Source organism: Myxocyprinus asiaticus, chromosome 17 (assembly GCF_019703515.2).
Source record: "Myxocyprinus asiaticus isolate MX2 ecotype Aquarium Trade chromosome 17, UBuf_Myxa_2, whole genome shotgun sequence".
NCBI lineage: Eukaryota > Metazoa > Chordata > Actinopteri > Cypriniformes > Catostomidae > Myxocyprinus > Myxocyprinus asiaticus.
This window is the reverse complement of record NC_059360.1, coordinates 27,259,792-27,266,506: the sequence shown is the minus strand read 5'-3', so window position 1 is coordinate 27,266,506 and position 6,715 is coordinate 27,259,792.

Genomic DNA, 6,715 nt, shown 5'->3' with positions numbered 1-6,715 from the left:
CCGCTTTTCTTTTATTTCTGTCTTTGTCTCTTTCCATATTTCCTCTCTCTTTGAGTCCTGCTTCAGTAGACCTGCAGGTTTTAATGGCTCTGTATGAAACAGTATAAAAGCAGCGGGTACATTGAGTCATTTTAGCCTGAGGTCTCAGACTGACTGTGTTTGTCTTTCTGTTTCAGCTGCCACTCTGCGGTCCTCCACATTCACTGCTCCACTTAAATGCCAAAACACAGAGATTAAATGGTCATAGTCATTTTACTGTGCTTGGAATAGTCCTCGCCTGCTCCCTAATATCAGTCAGCCAAATGAGGTGTTAAGACAGGAGCACAGCATGGCAGTAATAATGGAGGAATATCTGGATTTGATGAACAAGTTAGAAGACAAGTCTTTTTATGTCAGTGGTTGCATTAAAGGAATAGTTCACCCAAAAATGAAAATTCTGTCATAATTTACTCACCCTCATATCATTCCAAACCTGTATAACTTTCTTTCTTAGGTGGAACATTTAGTAGAAAGCTTTAAAAGGACCCCTTAAGTCTTCAAATTCGAAGTCTTCTGAAGGCATACGATAGGTTTTGGAAGAAACTACCCAAAGTGTTTGTAATTTTTCAGGGAAAATCATGCAGTCATAAGCTATTAGAGAAGCTCGTTCACAGTGACATGCATGTTCACATGAAAACTTGCATTGTTTTTAGCACTAAACACCTTTTTCCTTCTCCTGTGTTCAACGTAAGAATGAACGCTATACAGATTTGGTATGATGTGTGTAAATAAATTATCTACTATCCCTTTAAAGACTTATTGCTTGTGGACCTTAAAAGAATAGTTCACCCAAAAATGAAAATTTGCTGATGATTTACTCACCCTCAGGCCATCCAAGATGTAGAGTTTCTTTCTTCATCAAAACAGAATTTAAGATTTTTAGGATTTCATTTCAGGCCTCCTCCTTTAAACAATGCAAGTGAATGTACAGTCCAAAATGCATATTTAGGGTGCATCAAAATAATCCACACGACTCCAGTTGACAAATAAAGCACGTCATTGTTTACAAGAGAAGGAGCGCTGTACAAAAGTTGAAATGCTGTAGATTTGTATTTGTATAAGTATTGTTCAAAATGTTCATTTGGCATGTGTATCCTGGATGCTTCAGCCTTCAGAAACCCCAAAGAAAATGCACACCGGGAAAAATATTAACTTTTCATCGATTGCCTATACATGATCATTAGCGATTCAAGCTCTGGCTTATCGTGCTGAACCTGGCTATCAGTACACCCCTACATTCTCTCAAATATTGGAGGGTGTGCAGTGAACATTTTACCCCTGACGATTTCAGACCATCGAAAGAAACAAAGTGTTGATAACTGAATTCATCGGCTGTGCCCATGCTGTTTTTCCAGCAAAATCAGGTATGTGTGAAAACTTTGTCATTGTCACACCTCCTTCAGCGCTCCGCTCCTCATCACCTGATTTCCAATTCACCGCACCTGCACTCAATTCACTCACTCATCACTGCCTGCATAAATAACTCACCTTCACGCCACTTCACTGTCAAGTCTCACACAAAGGACTCTAGTTTGACTGTCCTGCTCTCACGCAGTGTTTATTTACCTATTTGTATTTGCTCTTGATCTTCGTCGATATCTGTTTAGTGCTTACCCTGCTGTTTCGTTTGTTACCTCTTCTTCAGTTCTGTGGACATCAACCTTGTAAATCCCTCTTCAGTTTGTGAAGCTTCTCTTCTGTGTGATTTCACCCATACCACTGATCTCACTATGTAAACCCTGTAAATCCTGTGAATCTCAGTAAATGCTCTTGCACTTGGTTTACTAACTACAACTTGTGTGGCTTGAATTCATGACAGTCATATAGCCTATATATTTCTGCTAAAGAAAAAGCACAAGCAGATAACGCAACGGCATTGCTCTGAAATAAAGGATGGTTATTTACTGCAGTAGTGTTTTTATTATTATTTGGAAATTATTTTTAATTTTTATTTTATATTGTTTTGAAATTGTTTTGGACTGTTTTGATTTGTGAACAGAAGTTGGTCTGTGGTCTGTGCAAGTTTCTCTTGTAAACAATGACGTGCTTCCTGCCTCCTCCTCCACGTGTGACCTTACCAACGAGCTTACGTTATCCCTCTCATGAGCGCGCGTCACAGAGATGTACAGAAGCGAATATTTGTTGTTAAAAAGTATATAAGTATTGTTTTGTTTCTAAAAATAATCAATCGTTTGGGTTCAGAAGAACTTTGTAGACTGGAGTCGTGTGGATTATTTTGATGCACCCTAAATGTGCATTTTGGACCATACATTCACTTGCATTGTTTAAAGGAGGAGGCCTGAAATGAAATCCCAAAAATCTTAAATTCTGTTTTGATGAAGAAAGAAACTCAGATACATCTTGGATGGCCTGAGGGTTATCAGCAAATTTAAATGTTTGGGTGAACTATTCCTTTAAGGCTAATTTATACTTACTGGGCGAACAGGCTCCTTTTAATTCACCTAACAATGATGACGAAATGCAGTGAAATTTTTGTTCTGCCAAGGTGTTCGTTTGGTCTTATTTCTCCTGTTCTCACAAATCTCTTAAATTCTTGACCTAGGAGAACTCGGCTGGTCAAAGAGTGTTGATGATTGGTTTAAACTAATTGTGGGTCTGCTTTTGGTGTGGCATTTTTTAAATTTTTTTTATTTACAATCGCTCATGCCAGCTGAGAGGTAGTTACCTAGGTTACTATCGTAAAACATTTATAACTGGGTGGCCTGAGTAGCTCAGTGAGTAAAGACGCTGACTACCACCCCTGGAGTTCACGAGTTCAAATCCCAGGGTGTGCTGAATGACTCCAGCCAATTGGATTGGTTGCTAGGGAGGTTAGAGTCACATGGGGTAACCTCCTTGTGGTTGCTATAATGTGGTTCACTCTCGGTGGGGCACATGGTGAGTTGTGTGTGGATGCTGTGGTGGGTGGCGTGAAGTCTCCACATGTGCTATGTCTCTGTGGTAGCACGCTCAACAAGCCATGTAATAAGATGTGCGGGTTGATGTTCTCAGACGCAGAGGCAACTTAGATTCATCCTCCGCCATCCGGATTGAAGCGAGTCAATATGCCACCATGAGGACTTAGAGTGCATTGGGAATTGGGCATTCCAAATTGGGGAGAAAATAGGCTTTGAAGCCCATCTCTCAGAGATTGTGAAGAACTACACTTTTTTTTATATGATTCACAACACAAACTCCAGAAAGACAGCAGGGCCACAACAAATGCATGGAGAGAGATTTTTATGAAGTCAGGTCTAATAACTTGTCACCAAAAATGGAAGGGTCTCCGTGACAAGTTTAATAAGGCAAAGAAAAAACCTGAATTATTGCCATTATTTCTGTGGCTGGAACAGTACGGTAAACAGCGTGATGTCATTTCCAACAAACTAATATTAAGACGACGTAGTATGTAATATAAACGCTGTCTCCATTTGCCCTGATGTACTTCCGGAAAAGTTCTTCTTCGTTCTTCATTCAGGGATAAAAAGAAGTTTGAAAAAGCTGAGCAATGGTATACTGTTTGCAAACATTCAGACACCTGCCACACCACTGTAGGAGGTGTTTAGAAGTACATTTAAATACAGTGCATCTGGAAAGTATTCACAGCGCTTCACTTTTTCCACATTTTGTTATGTTACAGCCTTATTCCAAAATGGATTAAATTCATTATTTTCCTCAAAATTTTACAAACAATACCCCATAATGACAACGTGAAAGAAGTTTGTTTGAAATCTTTGCAAATTTATTAAAAATAAAAAATGAAAAAAAATCACAGCCTTTGCCATGACACTCAAAATTGAGCTCAGGTGCATCCTGTTTCCACTGATCATCCTTGAGATGTTTCTACAACTTGATTGGAGTCCACCTGTGGTAAATTCAGTTGATTGGACATGATTTGGAAAGGCACACACCTGTTACCACAAGGTCCCACAGTTAACAGTGCATGTCAGAGCACAAACCAAGCCATGAAGTCCAAGGAATTGTCTGTAGACCTTCGAGACAGGATTGTATTGATCTGGGGAAGGGTACAGAAAAATTTCTGCAGCATTGAAGGTCCCAATGAGCACAGTGGCCTCCATCATCCGTAAATGGAAGAAGTTTGGAACCACCAGGACTCTTCCTAGAGCTGGCCACCTGGCCAAACTGAGCGATCAGGGGAGAAGGGCCTTAGTCAGGGAGGTGACCAAGAACCCGATGGTCACTCTGACAGAGCTCCAGCATTTCTCTGTGGAGAGAGGAGAACCTTCCAGAAGAACAACCATCTCTGCAGCACTCCACCAATCAGGCCTGTATGGTAGAGTGGCCAGACGAAAGCCACTCCTCAGTAAAAGGCACATGACAGCCCACCTGGAGTTTGCCAAAAGGCACCTGAAGGACTCTCAGACCATGAGAAACAAAGATTGAACTCTTTGGCCTGAATGTCTGGAGGAAACCAGGCACCGCTCATCACCTGGCCAATACCATACCTACAGCGACGCATGGTGGTGGCAGCATCATGCTGTGGGCATGTTTTTCAGCAGCAGGAACTGGGAGACTAGTCAGGATCGAGGGAAAGATGAATGCAGCAATGTACAGAGACATCCTTGATGAAAACCTGCTCCAGAGCGCTCTGGACCTCAGATTGGGGTGAAGGTTCATCTTCCAACAGGACAACGACCCTAAGCACACAGCCAAGATAACAAAGGAGTGGCTCCGGGACAACTCTGTGAATGTCCTTGAGTGGCCCACCCAGAAACCAGACTTGAACCTGATTGAACATCTCTGGAGAGATCTGAAAATGGCTGTGCACCGACGCTCCCCATCCAACCTGATGGAGCTTGAGAGGTCCTGCAAAGAAGAATGGGAGAAACTGCCCAAAAATAGGTGTGCCAAGCTTGTAGCATCATACTCAAAAAGACTTGAGGCTGTAATTGCTGCCAAAGGTGCTTCAAGAAAGTACTGAGCAAAGGCTGTGAATACTTATGTACGTGTTTTTTTTTATTTTTATTTTTATGTTTTTTTTTTTAATAAATTGCAAAGATTTCAAACAAACTTCTGTCACGTTGTCCTTATGGGGTATTGTTTGTAGAATTGAGGAAAATTATAAATTTAATCGATTTTGGAATAAGGCTGTAACATAACATAAAATGTGGAAAAAGTGAAGCGCTGTGAATACTTTCCGGATGCACTGTATGAGGATGCTCAAGAATACATTCAAAACCTTAACTAATGTGACATTAAAATGTATTATCAATGACTTTATGCCTCATTCTATGAGTAGAATTCACATAAGATCAGTAAAAGATGCTTTTTTTAACCACTTGATGATGATTTAAAGTAATATATATGTATATGCAGTAGAAAATGTGCAGTCTGTCTTGTTTACTTTTTGAATTCATGACACTAATGTGCTAACACACTATCACGGCCATAATATGTACCTATTACACTCTGTTTTTGTAATTTATGATGACACTGATACTACTGCAAAGATTGATGTATAAAAGAGTGTTTATGGGCAGAATACATACAAAAGAATGATGATAGGCATACCTTACTATGGGCAGATGTGTGAATGGCTTTTGCTGCAGAAGGCACATGAGTGAAGCAGCATATCAAACAAAAGAGTGAATGGGCACTTAAAGAGTATTTGAGTAGATTTGATTCCTTTTGTAGACTGAAAAAAAAAAAATGCATGACATGTTCTTGGAAAATGTCTCTACGCGAATGATCATACAGATGTAGGTTAATTTGCATCAGCTCACTAATAACTCTACATGCTGGTGTGTTCATGTTTACTGAGTTTAACTGACTGAATGTCGTGAAAAGGAATTAGGAGTCAGCCTCAAAGTAGGTGGACCAATGGCAGTAAAAAGGTGTTTAGCAGCCGGTAAGAAGTTTTGCTAAAAGTTCGCCCTGGTGAGCTGTTACGAACCACCGAAACAGACGCAAAAACACCTTTTTGGCCAGATTTTGTTCTAAATGACATCACACTCATTTGTTCTTTGATATTGTATGAAGTATATCAGGAACTTTAGTTCGTCCAGGAGAAAAAAGTTTGGCATCATCCATAGTATAATTTTGGCTTTAGTTAGAGTTGACAGAACATTTAATTTGGCACAAATGAAAACTAGGTTTTGGCAACTTTATATGAATATAGAATGTATAGTTACAGCAGGTCTGCTTTTATATGCATTTTACAATGCCTCTGAGCGCTGCTTGTCAAATCAGAGTTGGAACTATTCATTTTATAAAAATACTTTTGGTACATTATTTTAACTGAGGGCATGCAGATGCTTTCGAGACTTCAGAGTATACACATAAAAAGACATGATCTCTCTCTCTCTCTCTCTCTTTACATCAACAAAGCTTTCATTTCCCCACTCAAAAGGGATCCACCAGAGCATGTCAGCAGAAAGAGAGATGAACTGCTGTCCTCATCCATTCTACTCTTTTGCTGCAATGGCCCGTGTCATGTTTGACTGGATCAGTTTAGGCCAAACCAGACTGCAGTGAATTTGAGTTGAGCTGTGTGTGTCAGCCTGAAAGAAACTAGAGTTCCCTGAGTGCATAAGAAAATATATAAATGTACATTGGAGTAGAAAAACAAACTGTATTTCATATAGAGATATCATAAGAGAAATTAAAGGGAAATTAAAGGTATAGTTCACCCAAAAATGAATATTCTGGTGTCATT